This window comes from Tamandua tetradactyla, chromosome 9 (genome assembly GCF_023851605.1).
Source record: "Tamandua tetradactyla isolate mTamTet1 chromosome 9, mTamTet1.pri, whole genome shotgun sequence".
In the NCBI taxonomy this organism is placed as follows: Eukaryota; Metazoa; Chordata; class Mammalia; order Pilosa; family Myrmecophagidae; genus Tamandua; species Tamandua tetradactyla.
The window spans coordinates 34672016-34687877 of record NC_135335.1 but is presented as its reverse complement, the minus strand read 5'-3'; the positions used below and the strand labels follow the sequence as shown (position 1 = coordinate 34687877).

At 44.1% G+C, this 15862-nt stretch overlaps 1 protein-coding gene across 3 annotated transcripts in view; it reads right to left on the bottom strand.

Moving 5' to 3' along the window:
* FGD5 (FYVE, RhoGEF and PH domain containing 5) overlaps nt 1–15862 on the bottom strand; it is a 147343-nt gene that overhangs the window by 119156 nt on the left and 12325 nt on the right. The gene's annotated exons all lie outside the window — the stretch shown is intronic.

Here is a 15862-nt window from a genome sequence, read left to right as displayed (position 1 = left end):
AAGCATTTGGCTGCTCTGTCCATGCTGGCAGAATGTCCTTCATTTTCCTATTACACTTAATATCACACGGAACAAGCTGTTATGGCTCTGCCTTCCCTCCAAGACACAAGTCTGAGCCACATCTGTGAGTCTCAACTCCCAATTCTATAAGGGCTGGCACTCTGTAGATGTGCAGTGAATGCTCACTAAATTGGTCTGAATATTGCTTTCTATCCATGAGGCTTACAAATATTTCCATGGTCAGAGTCTATGGATATATTTTTAAATTACATGTTGTCAGGATCCTGAAGAATTCTGTTGTCTGACTCCCTCATTGCCGGAAGCCTGGATTTGATCACATTGGTAAAAGATGCCAAAAAAGAGCTGGGATGCCTAGATTACGCTCCTGACTCCTCCACCAATCCCACACTCCCACCCTCATCCAGTTAATTCCCTCTCACACTTAAAGGGCCCAGCCCCAGAATTATTTCCTCAGAGGTCTTCTCTGGCTACAAATAGGTTAGGACAGGGCCCCTGTGAGAAGCTCTTAGAACTCCCTGCGCTTCTCTAGAGCACACATCGGTTTAATTTAAATAACAAATGATGCAATCAGGCATCTCCGGTCTGTCTCACCAAACAGCCTGTAAGCTCCACGTGGGCAGGGGCTATCGGCTGGCTTTTTTCTCCTGTTGCCCCAGTGCCCAGCACACCCAAAGGGCTTGGTAAGAGTCTATGGAATCAAAGTCCTGTCAGGGTGGGACATGTCCTTCTGTGATAACACAGTGCCCTCTGGCCTCCAGAACGCATTCCTTTATTTAACAAACTTCTACAGAGCATCATTTGGGTGCTAAGTCCTATGCCAGGGACACAGAGATGAAAGGAGACAGTTATATACACAAGACAGGCGGGCAAAGGAGACGATGGTCAGCTTCTGGGGTGGGCATGGGAGGAGGTCTGCAAAGGCAGTGCTTACCACTAGGGTCTGAGGAATACAAAGAAGCCTCTCTACTCCAGAGTATTTTCCCAACATTTTTCCAATATTTTAACACAACGTCTGGCAGTACCCCCACTAGAGTGCCACGCCCTTTCCTGGGTTCAGCACTGTCCTCTCCAATGTCTTATGCATGTTTAAGGGCAGCAGCTTGTCTAGCAGAAAGAGGAACCAAGGAAACAAATCCCAGCACTTCTCTCTCTCCTCTCTGGGCCTCAATTTTCTCCTCTGTAAGGTGCTACCTTGAGTCTCCCTCTCCCAAGGCTAGGGTACAGAGCGGGTCAAAGAGAGACCAAAAACCAGAGGGCTTGAAGGTGGCCGGCTCTGGATGCAGACTTCAGGTCCTCCTAGGGCCCAGTCATGTGGGTTCGGGGAGGACAAGGAAGGCCACTCCTTGTGGCCTAAACCTTCTGATCCTGCGAAACCAGTGACTCACTCCACGGCTCTGAACCCAGCCTTGACCCCTGGCCTCAGGCCCACAAGGAAACTTGGGCTTGGACCAGGGACCTCCCTGGAAAACAGCTGTAGCATCTACAAGGAGCTTCCCGGGAGGGAAGTGCAGGCCCAGGACAATTCTTAGCTGCATGACATCACCCTCCTTTCTTCTGTTATCAACCAGAGCAGGGCTCCAGGTGTGGCCCGGGACCTGCCACACCCTGCCCCAGGTCAGTCCTAAGGACAAGCTTTTGCTCACCTCAACTTCTCAGGGGCCACAAGGTACAGTGGCTTCGGTGCTGATGCCCCTAGGTTTCACCCCGGCTCTGCCACTTGCAAGCCATGTGATCCTGTACAAGTTTACCATGAGCCTACAGTCCTAGCCTGCCTGTCATCACTCACCCTCACGGCCACTTCCCAAGCCCTCGGTGCTGGGTGTTTTTTTTTTTTACTGTAAAATATAACATGTATACAAAGCAAACAAACAAAAAAAGCAATAATATTCAAAACACACTTCAACAAGTAATTAAAGAACAGATTCCAGAGTCTGCCATGGGCTACTATCCCATCATCTAAATTTTTCCTTCTAGCTGCTCCTAAACACTGGAGGCTAGAAGGAATACTAATAGAGGGATTCAGCAGTCACTCTCGTTGTTAAATCCTATGCTCTCTGCTGTACCTCCTCCTTCTCCTTTAATCCTTCTCCCAATCTATAGAGGGCTCTGGGCAATGCCCGTGCTGATGTTTTCATGTTGAGAGGGGGTGTCCACACTAAAGGCCAGAGGATGTGATCAATCAATACTCTTGGAGAGGCTGGTCCATCTGGGTTTCAGGATTTATCTGACCTAAGGACCCTCCAGAAATTAGAGGTTTCAGGAGAGCAAACTTATTGCATGAAACTTTTATGAGAGTCTCAGTTCAAGCCATGATTTTCCTTGGTAATGACTTTCCTTGCAGAGCTGCCAAGCGCTCAGCCTTACAGGGGCCTTCTTGCCCCTCTTCCTTTTAGGTAAAATCATCATAATCAGAGCAATAATGAAATTCCACTAAGAACTACTACAGGCCAAAACCTGTGCCTATCATCTGGTGTGGTTTATTCTTAACACATACTTGTCACTGTTCATTATCCCCATTTTGCAGTCAAGGACACTGAGAAACATCCAGGAAAATGGCTGGCTCAAGACCCCACACAGAAAGCAACTCTGCCTGATCCCTGCTGCTGTTCTTTGGATCTTTGCGTGAAGGGCTTACTTCAAAGGGTGGCTGGTGGGAGAACCAACACTGCTGAAGGGGATGGAAAAGCCCTGTGAATCATGAAGCGCAGTGTACAAGTATGTAGCCGCTACATCAAGGTTCTTTTCTCATGACCTCCTGGGTTTTCTACTCCAGCTTTCTGAACTACCAAAGGATCCTCTCTGGCAGCCTCTCTGACGGGCTTCCCTGGCTCTTTTGGGCAGCCACGGTGAGGGAGGCTCTCCACCTGGCTCCCTCCGTTGATGGAGCACATCTGCCTCCAGGAGCCTGTCCTGTCACAGGAGGTCTTGGAACCTCAGTTTTCTCACCTGTGAAACCGGCTGATGAGCCTGCTGTCGCGCGGCAATTGTGACAATGAATGAGGTGACAATATGAAACGGTGAGTGCCACACCTGGGAAAGAATGGGAGCTGCTGGGTATGGCTTCCCCCCACCCCAGTCACATCATTCCCATCCTCCTAAATCAGGTGGGCAGGGAGCACAGTAACCCAGGAGCTTAGGACCTAGGGGCTGTTTACTCCTTCAACTTTCTTCATGTGCCATACCTATGGTTCCTCTCCCTGACAGAACAAGAGATCTGGTTTTAAAAGGTGAGCAGGGACCACCATCCATCTCTCCAACTCCCCTCTTGTGCCAACACAGGCCTGTGTAAAGAACTGATTAAATAATTGATGAAAAAGACTATAAATAAATGTGTGCATCTGACAGATAACTCTTACTGAAAGATGAAGGTCAGTGGGCCCTCAAAAAGTTAAATACAGAATTTCCCTATGATCTGGTAATTTCACTACTAGGACCAAAAAAAAACTGAAAGCAGGGACTCAAACAAATATCTCTATCCCAATGTTCAAAGCAACATTATTCACAATAGCTGAAAGGTGGAAACAACCCAAGAGTCCATTGACAGATGATGGAAAAACAAAATGTGCTAAATATACACAACGGAATATTTCTCAGCCATATAAAGGAATGCAATTTGGATACACGCTACAACATGGATGAACCTGGAACACATTATTCCGAGTGAAACAAGACAGGCACAAAAGGATAAATATTGTATGATTCCACTTCTATGAAATATCTAGCATAAGCAAATTCATAGAGCAAGAAAGGAGATGAGAGGTAGCCAGGGGCCAGGGGGTGAGGGAAATGGGGGATTATTGCTTAGTGGGTACAGAGATTCTGTTTGGGGTGATGGAAAAGCTTTGGTAAGGGATGGTGGTGATGGTAGCACAACACAGTGAATGAATTAATACCACTGAATTATTCACTTATAAATGATTAAAATGGGAAATTTTGCATTATATATGTATTACTATAAAAAAATTTATAAAAAGGAGCCTGCCCATACTATATAGGATGAGGTTTTTCAAACAGTTTTCAAACTGCATTCTTGAGACACTCGGGGCTCCTATGGATGAGGACTCACAAATATTTGCTTTGAACTTCATGGACACAGTATTAATAATACTAGCTAAAGTGTACTGAACCCACACAATACCCAGGCTTGTGCTAAATTCTTTGTAAATGTTAACACTTGTAAACCTTACCACAACCCCTTGAGGTAGGTACTGCCATTTTCCCTGTTTTCATAGATAAGGAGGCTAAAGCACAGAGAAGTTAAGTAGCTTGTCCAAGGACACACAGCTAGTAAGGGGCAGAACGGGGATTTGAACGCAGTCATCTGACTCCAGAGAGCATGTTCCCGACCCCCACACTACACCACTTTGCATAATCATTACCCCTAGTTAGGCTACAGCACTATGGTCTGGAACTCCTAAAGTGCCAATCTCATGAATGAACTTCTTAACTTTTATAAATCTGAACCTATAAAGAAAATCATAATGTCAAAACTTTGCTTTCTATGTTGGGGTTCCAAGTAAGATTTCATTTGAAAAAGGTTTTCTGCTGCAGGAGAAAGTTTGGACAACATCAAGATTAAGTGTGTGAGGGAGTACCAAAGAAAACCAAATAAGCAACATTCCCATCCACAATTCAGCCAGACCCTTGACCAAGGAGGACTTCTGCACTCTCCCCAGGCAGTCTGAGTCCAGGGGCTGCCATCCTTCTCAGAGCTGGCTTTTCAGCTGTTTAGTATTTCAGCACTTCAGAGAATTCGGACAAAGTGAGTGTTAGGCATGAAAATCCTATTTCACTGTACCACAAGGTACTTTTTGGAAGTGATCTCACAGCAGATATTGAACTTTCCGATGGTCTTCTTGGAGACCTCATTTCCTGCTGTGGCCTGTGAAAGCCACAACAACCTCTTTATAGATTCTAGAATTCCTTCCATTTCTGCTTGACTGCTGACCATGACAGGGAGCTCACTACCTCACAGGACAGACCCACTAGACCCATCTATCAGTGTAAAGAAAGTCTCACTAAAACAGAGTACAGCAGAGCTTAAGGTTTCTGTGCAGATTATGTAAGGCAGGACTCTGTGTGTATGTGTATGTGTGTGTGCTTTGTTTTAATTAAAATCATACAAGCAAGACTGAAATTTCAAGTTCCTGGGCCATGCCCTGACCTGGAGAAACTTCCCTTGGGCCCTATCCAGGGCTCCAGACCAACTCTGTTGCACGTAGAGAATGGGTTTGTTTACATAGATACCAGCCACATCATCCCGAAAAACAATCTCAACTCTAAGACATTCATTTTGCAAAAAACAAGCAGTTCTCTCCAAGACAGGGAATCACCACAGTTCTCGGCTGCAAGCTCAGAATTCCCCGACACACAGCTCAGTGCTGCCTTCATCACTAAGAAGCTAGATAGTCGTGGGGCATTCTCAAGGAGCCAGATGAAACACATTAATTCATCACTCAGAAATTATGATGAGTTTTTTGTCCTGTTGACCTGGAGTACCGTGAGCACGGATGATAAATTCCCAAGGGCCCCTTCCTGAGCCTAGCCAGGAAATCAAAGGAAGCACTAACCTCCTGCATAATATTATCCCTTTTGATTGTTACTGCATTACTGTGCACTGTTCTCTCCTATGTAGTTTTTACATCATGCCCTGGCCACGTGGAGCTAAGCAAGTGGACAGTCATCGTAAGCTGTTTGATTCTGAACATCTATAATAAGGACATTTCTATTCTGAAGTTTCAGACCCCATTGTGTGCCCTGACCTTTGGCACCTACAGTGTCAATTCCAGCGGGGGCACTCTTAAACCAGAAAGAGGGTAAACGCCAAACACAGAGAGACTTACCTTCCAGTTGTAGCTCAATCGGTCACTGGCTTACAAGTCATGTCACAACTTTGAAACTCAGTTTCCTTATCTATGAAAAACATATAAAACTGGATAGGTGAGCATCCCTTTGTATGAAATGAAATAATGCACAGAAGGTGAGAAAGGGCCTTGCATGGGAGCATGTGTGCTGGAAACCATGTGAGTCAGAATTCCAGCTTTGCTACCAACCAGCCATGTAACCTTCAACCCTTTAAACTATTTGAGCCTCAGTTTCCTTACCTGTCGAGTGTAGAGAACAAAAGGCTCTCTATCAGTTAAAATTATCCAAGTTAATACATGTAAAGGGTTTAAGGCAGTGCCTAACACAGAGTGAGCGCTCAAGAAAGCCTCAGTGCCTGCTTGCTCCAGCACAGTACAAGATCAACAGTATGACTTTTTCATACCTGACAAAGCCCTTGTATGGGCATTATCTCTTTGACTTCTCCTGACAGCTCAGTGACTGTATTACTCCTTTACTCTAAAACCTTCAATAGCTCCCTACTGTTCAAAGGATAGAATCAATTCCATACATAGGGAGTACAAGTCTAAATTCAGCACATTTCTTTTCAAGAATCTTTCCAGTTTTATTGCCTACCATGCCCTTCGGGTCTGGCCTGGCCAATCTCCTCTAGGTTCCCCAAACTGTCATTATTTTCTATAAAGTGCACTCAGATGGGGAACTCAGAACCACTCACTCCAAACCATTTCAGAGTAGTCATAGGTGGGCGGCGTGATATCTGGATACTCAAAATCACATAGCCAGCGGCAGAGCTGGGACTTAAATCTACACCTCCTTATACCCTGAGAACCATTCTGAATAGCAGATACTCTCTGCTGCATTTTCAAATTATTTCCTTATCTCTGACCCTAAGCATGCATGTCCCATGAAATGGTCTGAAAAGTTCAGGTAATTCAAACATTTTTGGATCCAAGCATTTCCCTCCAATGGATTGTCATTAAAATAAAATCCAAATATTTTACTAAAATTTCCTGCTCACTCATCTCCCACCACTGTCCTTTCTGCACTCAGACCTAGCTGGCTTCCTTGCCTCACCCCAAATCCCATGAGGGCCTCCAGCCTCAGGGCCTTTGTCCCTGCTGTTCCCTCTCCCCGGAATGCCCTTCCCCCTGACGGTGTCTCATCATCACTCTGGCTTCACTCAAATGTCACCTGCTCAGAGAAGCCTTCCTGTCTAAAATGTCCCTTTCTAGCACATGGCTCTTTTTCCTTCTTTTTCACGAGTTATAATTATTTCCTCTACTTATTACTTTATCTGTTCGCAGTTTGCCTCTCCCTGGTAGAATGTCAGCTCTGTGAGAGCCGAGACCTTGTCAGTCTGTCTGCTGCTATTTCCACAGCTCATTGTGTAGTGCCTGGCAAAAAGCAGGAGCTTCATACTATTTACTGGAGGAATGCATGGAACACAGAGGTGACTCTTCTCTTTGGCTGCATGCTCTGCATAATACCCTTACCCCCACCCGACAGGCGGGGTTGGGGGGATATAAGTGAGGCCCAAATACTCTGAGCACTGTCCAGATTCAGGAGGGAACAAAGACTTCATTCCTCCAGGGCTCAGCTGGTCAAGGAGACCTGCCACTGACATTTTACCAAGAGCTCTCACAACATGACTGTCTTTTATTAGTGAGAATTATTTCCACACTTCTCACTGTGGGAAACCCCGAATTTATGAAGGTAAAACCACATCGTGATTAACATTTAATCAGGATTTTTTCTACATTATAGCTCAGCAAGGAAAAAAAAAATAGTTGGGGGCCTTCATATTACACAAGGAATGTTACAATAAGTGTGTTCCTGACACAATTTTCTTATTAGGGCTCTTCCCTGTAAATTTTATTGCATTTAATTAAAAATTATTGCTAAAAAAAACAGTCGCAGATGGTCTTATTTTAAGTCAGAAAATTAAAAACTGAATATTCTCATCAGTCAATTTCAACAAGCAGCACAGCCACGTGCATTAGTATGTGATGGTTTTGAGATTACAATAATTTTTATGGCATTTCCAGGTCCTTTCAATGAAACTTAATGAAAGCCCTGCGTGAGTTCATTCGTCAAAAACGTAATAATAATAGGAAGGCTCCTGGCTTACAGGCAGATAAAAAGATACCAATGAATACCACAGCCAGGATGTGCCAAAAATCAAGCCACACAGCTCCCAGCATCAGAGGAATTATTTAGCTGTAAGCTTCGTTGCAACTGCAACTCTTCCATGTTCCCACCCAAGGATTTATAGATGAAGATGTAAATCACCTCTGTTTTACAATGATGTGTATATGTGTTACTACAGCACTGTCTACAGTTGTAAAAAAATAATAATAATAAAATTCAAGTTTTACTCTCTCAGGGAATCACATCAGCAAAATATTTACTGCATTCTATGCTCAAACTCTTATGTTGCGGGCTTGACAGGGAAGAGAGGGGATTCTTATGCTAGATTTTTGGGCTTGATTTTCAGAACTTTCATTGCAGTCTCTGTTCTTGGTCTGGATTGCCCTTACAACTGTACCCCACCCCCAACTTTAATATCCAGGATGTGTGGTGGTTGAAGCTGTTATATACCCCAGAAAAGGCCATGTTCTTTAAAACCATGCCTATGGGTGCAGACCTGTTTTAGATAGGACATTTTGGTTAGGTTATTTTAATTGAGGAGTGGCCCCAAGGTAGGTCTTAATCCTTTTACCGGAGTCTTTAAAACAGATGAATTTAAGAGAAGCTCATAGAGAAAAGCCCCAGAGAAGCTAAGAGAGGATCCAGAGAAGCTCAGAAAAGAAGTCACTGGAACCAGAAGCTGAAAGCAATGAAACCTGGAAATGGAAGGACCAGCAGACACTGGCTGTGTGCCTTCCCATGTGACAGAGGAACCCCAGATGCCAGCAGCCTGTCTTCAGAGTCCAGGTATCATCCTTTCCATGCCTTCACTGGAACATTTTCAAGGCCTTAGAAATTCGTACGCTAATAAATTTCCACTGCAAAAGCCAACTCATTTCTAGTATATTGCATTCCAGCAGCTTTAGCAAACCAAAACGGGCTGTATCCTTTACCTTTTATGTTAAAGGATTAATTATTATTATTTTTCTACTATGTCTTTTAATAGAAACTACTCCAAATCTTTTGTTTATTTGGGACCAGAAAGACTGTGAGAGATAAAATAAAGAAGAAAAATAGAACTGCAAAGGCAAACACAAACTAGCCACAGAGATCAAATGACAGGGGCAGAACGGGGCTACAGTGGGCATCCTGGGGACAGAACTCCTGTCTTTCCCTGGTTTGGTCCTCATCATCTCCCAGCTTCCTCTCTCTCCATCCCTTGCACCTGCCACCCTGCCAACAAAATATCCATGGCAATGCAGGATCCCAGTCATGTCACATCCCTGTTTAGCAATCACTGCCGATTCATCATTGTCAAGGAAATCAAGTACAAACTCTTTAAACCTAACTACAAGACACTTCTTAGTTGGGGTCCAAACTGTTTTCCCAACTTCATTCCAGAGCCATGTATATCAAGCACCATCTCCTGAACACTTCAAGGTACTTTCTTACCTCCAAACTCTTAACAAACTTTTTCCTCCTCCTGGACTGAATGTCTCCATTATGAACTCCTATTCATCTGTCAAGACCCATCACAAGTGTCTCCTAGATAGTGAAGGTCCCCTATATTGGCCTTCCTCTACAACTGTTCGAATGCACCTCCAGTAAAGCCTTTTAACTCAATCCCCTCTCTATATTCTCCACCTCTGCAGATGATGTGAACTGTTTTCCAGAATAAAGATGACGAGGTACCTTCTGAACAAAGATTGTTTTCAGCGCAGCTTTAGCTTCTAAATGCAATAGCCTTATGTTTCTCTGAATGGTCTCCATCCCTTTCCTCACACAGTCCTTCTGCTGAAATGCTTTCTCTCCCACCTCAAATGACCACAGCCTACTTTACCTTTAGCTTCCATGCTCAGGAAACCACTCCCCTACCACCCACCCCTGCTCCTGCCTTCTATTCTTTGGATCTATCTTGCATTTCAGTGATGTAGGTCTAAGCCTTCTTTCTACCCCCTCATTTCAGTTTGCTAAAGCTGCCAGAATGCAATATGCCAGAAATGGGTTGGCTTTTACAATGGCAATTTATTAGTTTACAAATTTACAGTATTAAGGCCATGAGAATGTCCAAATTAAGGCATCGACAGGACGATACCTTCTCTGAAGAAAAGCTGCTAGCGTCTGGGGTTCCTCTGTCACATGGGAAGGTACAAGGCTGGTGCCTGCTGGTCCTTCACTACCAAGTTTCATTGCTTTTAGGTTCAGGCTGTTTCAGCTTCCACGGGTCCTTTCCTGCTTCTCCTGAGGTTTTCCTCTCTAAAATTTCTCCAAACTTCTCTGGGTGTTTCTCTCTAGGCTCTCTGGGCTTTTTCACTGTGAGCCCTTTATACTCTCATAATGGACCCCAGTAAAGGATTAAGACCCGCCTTGAATTGGGTGGGTCACAAATCAAATGAAACAACCTAATCAAAAGGTCACACCCACAATAGCTCTGCACCCACAGGAATATAGTAAAAGAACCTGCCCTTTTCTGGGGTGTATAACAGCTCTAAACCAGCACACCCCTGGACTGCAAGTCCACCTTTTTCTCCTCCCACACTTCACCCAGTACAATTCCTTGCCCAGAACTGGTCAAATAACTGTTTCTCATGAGAAGTAAATGTATGGTCATCATCAGTTAGCCAAAACATTCAATCACCTGGGTTTTCCCATTCCTTATCCTCATATGCATCTTATATAAGGTGGCCTAGCCAACAAACTCTTGAGCAGGTAATCTGAACTGCATTCCAAAACAAACAGCTCTCTAAGAGCCCCAGGCTGAGAGAGGAGAAAGGGGCAGGTGGGTTCCCACTCAGTGCAGTCCTGAAATGCTAGAACTTGGACCATCCAAAGCTCTCTCTATAAGGCTATATACACACAGGCGCTGCTCCTTCTGGGTGGGTCTGACCATTTGACGCTCCCCTAATGAACAGGAGGATCCAAACAGATGGCATGCTCAAACCAAGAGGTCCTGGGTGCTCCTTGGCACAGCTGGCCACAGGAGGCAAACAGTTCCCCACTGTGGCACAGGGGAGGTAAGCCGATCTCAGTACCTCATTAGCAAGTTCTAGGAAAGCTTATAAGAATCACTGATGTGTTGCCAAAAGAACATCAAACCCACCAGCCTTCAGAAAAGAAAGGAAGGTGTCCTTCCTTCTACTTTCCCTTGAGCCATCTGGACCAATAAGCAAAGCCAGCATTTTGGTGGTGGCTGCACTCCCACCCTGTCTCCTGCAAGGGAGACACCAAAACAGCTGTTGCAAGAACACCACAGAATGCGGCGTTTTTCAATTATGGAAAATGGATTTTAGCAGACACATCACTGGACTGAGACAGGCCGACTTAGAGTTTGAATCTCAGTGTGGCCACTCACTACCTGTGCAATGGGGGAGAGTTCATATCACTTTCCTACCTGGAAAGCAGGCTGGAAAGTCCTACCCTGTCTAACTCACTGTGAGATACAAGTGAGATAAGAGCTACGGTCAGAGTCACAGAGACAGGCATTCTACTCTTAGGAGCCTGGGACCATAAAACCCCTGGTGCTGCTGCTCATGGTGTAAGAGGCTGTTGATGATCCCAAGTCAATACTGCACAAGCTGTGGTCTGCACCCCCAACCAACCTCAGCTGGGAGTTCAGAGGCAAAGCCGATATTCACAGCCCCACAGCTTAAGCTCCCACATCCAACAAGCCACTGTTACCGATGCGATGTTCTAACCATGCAGAAGATGACTCATATGAGCTAGGAGAGGGGAGGAGAAAGAGTCACCCACAGCGAATGGGACAGGATTCTCACCGACACCTCTGGAATCAGACAGAACTGGATTCAAATCCTGCTTCTGTCACATTTACTTAATAATAGCTAATACTTGGTGATCATTTTACTATGTGTGACATTAACTCATTTAGCCTTGATGACGTTAGGAGACAGGTATGATTATCATCCACCTACAGATAAAGAAACCAAGGCATACAGGGGTAAGTAATCTGTCCCAGGTCACACAGCTAACAGGTGGGGGAGCAAAGAACCACACCTAGGAAACCTGGCTTGAAAGCACATGTGCTAAACCACTGTGCTGTACCACCTCTCAGTCTCCCTTGGCTGCAATATCCTATTGTAAATATTAAAAGCCACTGTAAACGCATGCAAACAATTAGAAGGATTAGTGCATGGGGAAGGAGATGGAGGGAGATATGAGAAAAAAATCAAAGCAGTAACACGTTATCGGTATAATCTTGGTGGTGGGTGTACGGGTGTTAATGGTAAAATTCTTTCGGCCTGTCTGTAGGTTTGAACATTTTCACAGTAAGATGTCAGGAAAAAGTAGCATCATGGATCTGTGCTCATGTATAGTAAAATAAAACCATCACGTGGAAAACAAAACCAAAGAATTATGAGAATTAAAATGAGACACCCACAAGCCAGCTTGCATGCTGTTTTACATTTAAAAAAAAAGGTATCTAATCAGTATTGTATGTTTAGCACCTAGCACTGTGCTGCCCAAGATAGGGACTGAATCGATGTTAGTTCTTTCCCCTTTTGTGAAGCTCAAAATCACCGATTCATTCAACATGTGTGCAAACACATACTGAGGTCCTGTGAGATATTCAGAAGTAAAGACTGGGTTCTGCCACACACACACAAATACGTACAAATCCCTCCAAGAGCACTGTCTGACTGAGAGCATAGCATAAAACAGCCTATTTGAAAAGTTAAGGATGTTGAACTAGATAACCACTGAAAAAATTTTTTCCTTTTCCAATTCAAGAAAAAAAGAATGTTCGGGGGGAAACATTTTAAACCAAAGGATAACAAAACATTTTATTGTGAACCATGGAGAAAATGTACATAGCAATAATTTATATAATTTTATTTTATAAAGTATGAGATTGCTAGTAAGAATGTTACTGTACAAATCTCAAAGGAAGTAACTACATAGGAGAAACTTCATAACCTTCCATTAAACCCTGCTGATTGCTGATTTAGGGGTCTCTAAGGGCTTTTTGAATTCTATCACATATTTTGTGTTTCTTAAAGGGAGGTACTTTTAGTGGAAAAAAGACTTGGGTTTAATAATGCTGAATCACACCATGAGAGAGCTGTGCCCTTTCAGTCCTCTGAATCCTTCTGATTAGGTCAAGTAGGAAGTCTCGGTGTGGTACCAAAGCGTCTTTAACACCTCTCCAACATCACCATCTCCCTGTTTAACAAAGAGACCAGCCCTCCAATTCACAGCCTTGGCAAGTAATTACCTCAAGCTAGATTTTATCAGTGCTATTTTATTCTTCTTAGTATCTTATTTTTATAACTGCCCTCTATTTATGGCCAACGATACTGGTTTTCCATTTCCTAATACTGACATAAAGTTTCCTTTCTAAATTTTTGTTAAGCAAAAAAGACGGATTTGTTTTAAGAAAAATAATAAGGTAACAATCATGTAGGTGGTGCAACAAAAATGGTAGAAGGGGTTCCAAGAAGGGCTAATGGCTGAGAAATAATAGATCTGCTGCAACCTTACCATTTTATAGACAAAGAGATCGTGGCCCAGCCTTTTCCAAAAGCTCCACGACAAGTGTGTGACTAGGCTTTAGAACCTGCACCTCCCAAGCACTGTCCCGTGCCCTGTCAGGACTGTTTATATTTATTTTGGTTTCTGCCTCTGATCCTCACACTCGGTGCAAGGTGTGGGGCAGGGCAAGCAGCGGAAGGAGGAAGGAACTGCCTCCCCACCCTTTCATCCCATTGGATCCCGAGCACCCCTGGGCACAAGCCTCAAAAGAGCAGCAGCCCCTCCACTCTATACTCAAAGCACCCATTCAGATGAGGCAATGGGCCCCCATTCCAGCTGCCAGTCATTCCTGCCTTTCAACGTGAAGTGTCTGAAACCTTTCTTGCCCAGACCTGTTCCAGCCCAATGCAGGGATTTGTCTTCCTTTTCGCTTCCATGTGTTTCCTGCAGGAAAGCGGAGGAAAGCTATGCTCACTGATTGATGTCCAAAAGGATTGGGTTCCTGCACAGGAGACCTAATCCAGTCTGTCCAACCTTCAGTGAAATATCATCAGAGTGGAGCAGCAGAGCTTCTGAAATTCAGAGTGAGCAGGTTCAGGTCTAAGCATCGAATGTGAGATGATGTGGCGAAGGCACCTAGCACAGTGCCTGGCACATAGTAAAGAGTCAAGATGTGGGAGCCACTAGCATTTTCTTGGATGTTTTATCTCCTTGTCATGTCAATCTGGATTAAGGGAACTTTTTACAGATTGAGGTAATACAGCCCTGGCATACGATCAAGCAGCCTGTGCAATGCACAACTCCAGGGGGCTCTATCCACAGATTAAAAGGTAAATGGTGCCCCTGGATTTGTACAGTGCTCAACCTGCACAACCAGACCTGGAGTCCCTTAATGTAATTCAATGCAAATTAATGAACCAAGAGTCAGAAATCTGAGTCCTAACAGTAATTTCTTCATTAATTTTCTGAGGGATCTTAAGCAAGTCCCTTCCCCTCTTTGTACCTCAGTTTCCTCTTCTATAACAGGACCGGATGATGTCTGAAAGTTGCCTTCCGGTTCTAAAATTCCCTGATGCTATGAAAACAGAGTTCAGTCTGAAGGTCTATCACATAAAAGAGGAAATGAGCTCACTCACCGGGCTTGAGAGAGCAGAACCAGCACGAGTGGATATAAGAGGGAGATAGTTTTTGCTCCAAGTAGAAAGAAAAATTCCCTAATAATAAAGTACCTAGCAACAGAAGAGGGAGTTTAGGACGTACCTCTGTGGCTTTAGGAATTCAAGAAAAGAATGGGTGACCACCTGTTAGAGACCATACACCCTTTGAGGTACCTTTCAGCATAGAGAGCTTATGGTTTCAAGGCTTAGTTTTGTTTTTAGGGGTGCCAAGAGGCACTCAGCTAGGATTTGGTCTTGTCAAACCCTGCTGATAACTATTAATGCAATAAACCCATTGGCTTTGCCTCCCACACCCTCTTAAAGCTTACACAAATTCACATTCACCAAATTAAACTCTGCCCTTCAGGCGCACTGGTGTTCACCTTGGCTCAGCAAACAAATCCTTTTATCCTAGAAAGAACTAAAGCACTGCTCAGATTTGGGGTAGGAGGAAGATGGAGGCAGGGTGGAGAACTATGCAAAATACTCAAAAGAATAAACCATCCAAACACTTTCTAGCACTTATATATACTCCAGCAACAGCTACTGCTAATTGCTAAGCATTCTTATCTATAGTTACTGCAGGCCTCCAAGGAACTCCTCGAAGCAACAGCTATGCAGAATTGGTTTTAGTTACTGCACATCTGGGGAAAGAACCCCCTTTTAAATCACAACAATTTTGACTTTCCGTCAATTCAGATCAGGTGCCCCCAAAGTGTACAAATGGTTGAGGCTTAATCACATGCCTTTAAGTTGCATCCACAATGTACAAGGAACAGCAAGATTTGGCAATTATCCCCTTGGGATGATCAATAAGGGCATTGAGTCCTCTTGGGAAGGTGGAGTCAGGAAACCTCCAGGGCTATCAATAACCTCAGTGTTTCACACTCACTTCCAACATGAATCAGTCTCCACCCCTCCCCACCCCCAAATCAGCTTGGATGTACCTCTTAAAGGCTTCCATTCAGAAATTTAGCTCACGGCACCCTTAGCTCTTTAAACAATTTAAACAAACTGTCTTTCCTCATTCTCTATTCAATGCAGTGTATATTTACACAATAAAAACGTATCAATCTCAATTTAGGGTATTTTCCTGATGGCAAAGATATTTAGTTTGGCAAGACTGCCAGTACCTTCTCTCTTGCTGACTTTCCCAGAGGGAAATAGCAAAGCCATCTACCTAGGAGAGGGGAGAAATAGCCCCCATATACTATAAATACAAATGC